At 41.5% G+C, this 1,396-nt stretch overlaps 1 non-coding gene across 1 annotated transcript; it reads left to right on the top strand.

The window, feature by feature from the left end:
- Nucleotides 1-824: 824 nt before the first annotated feature.
- On the top strand, nucleotides 825-931 carry LOC122092499. Its single transcript, XR_006144161.1, has one exon. It is a non-coding gene; the product is annotated as a small nucleolar RNA R71 (small nucleolar RNA).
- The last annotated feature ends 465 nt before the right edge of the window (nucleotides 932-1,396 follow it).

The raw sequence follows: 1,396 nt of genomic DNA, 5'->3' as shown, positions 1-1,396 counted from the left end.
GTGAACTAACAGGCTGATGATGCCTAGGGTTAGGCTCTGGTTGACTGGGTAAAGTTCCTTTCTCCATCTCACGCATAATTGAGACAACTTGAGTGAGTTCTCTTGTAAGATTTTGATGGCTTGTCATGAGGAGGGCCATATTTTTTTCCAAGTCACTTATTCTACTTGCCTCTCCAGTATTAGTAAACCCAGGGGGTTGCTGATAAGATGATAGAAGAGGGGCCCTAGGAAAACTCACTTGAGGTCCTACATTTGACCTAGGAAAAGTATTTTGGGAAAAAGATTGTTGTGCAAAGGGAGGCCTTTGGGGTCCAGGTTGACCTTGATTATAGAAATTGGAAGGTCCTGCTTGGTTGCCTTGATTCCAAGAGAAATTTGGGTGATTTTTCCATCCTGGATTATAGGTGTTACTATATGGATTATTCTGGTATAAGGCATTAACACTATCATTAGAAGTGCCCCCAGAGGTGTTGGGGCATTCTTCTATGACATGTCCAGGGGACTGGCACCAAGCACAAATCTTAACCAAATTGACTGATGATGGCTCTCTAGGAACAATAGCCTCAATCCTCTTGATTAGGCTATCCAAATGGGCTTCCTTGGCTACTATCCCATCCACAAAATATCCTTTTCCTCCTATGGTTCTTTCACTCTCTTGGGTTGATTCCCACTCACGGGTTTTGTCAGCTAAGTCAAGTAAGAATTCCCATGCCTTTCCTTCATCTGTAAAGGATGTGAATCCCTCAGGGCACATAGACTCTATCATTTGTTTAGTTGGGTAATCAATACCCTCATAAATTATTTGACATAAATGCCATAGGTCTAGGCCATGGTGAGGGCATTCTTGGAGTAGATCCTTGAATCTCTCTATAAGTTTGGAAAATGACTCCCTAGGCTTTTGCCTAAACTGAAGGATATCACTTCTAAGCTTATTGGTCTTGTGAGTTGGGAAAAACTTCTTAAGGAAGACAACTGTGAACTGTTCCCATGAGGTTATGGAATTTGTGGGTAATCCATACAACTACTTCTTAGCTTGGTCTTTCAATGCAAAAGTGATAAACCTAAGCTTAACAGCATCATCAGAAAGCTGTTGGATCTTAATTAGAACACATACCTCTTCAAATTCCCTTAGAAATAGGTATGCATCCTCAGAGGTCAACCCATGGAAGTGGGGCAACATAGTGATGTATTGAGATTTGAGTTCAAAATTATTGCCCTGGGCTTGTGGTAGAACTATGCAGGAAGGTTGGGCTGTTCTAGCAGGGTAGAACCTATCTTTCAGAGATTTAGGTGAAGGGTTTTGCTGTTGGTCTCCCATATTGAAGGGTTTTAAAGAGAGCAAACGTATAGGGTCACTACTTGTTGGATCTCTTCTTTCTAACCGATTCTTAGTATT

This window comes from Macadamia integrifolia, chromosome 10, assembly GCF_013358625.1.
Source record: "Macadamia integrifolia cultivar HAES 741 chromosome 10, SCU_Mint_v3, whole genome shotgun sequence".
In the NCBI taxonomy this organism is placed as follows: Eukaryota; Viridiplantae; Streptophyta; class Magnoliopsida; order Proteales; family Proteaceae; genus Macadamia; species Macadamia integrifolia.
The sequence above is the reverse complement of the archived record's forward strand: the minus strand, read 5'-3'. Positions and strand labels throughout refer to the sequence as shown.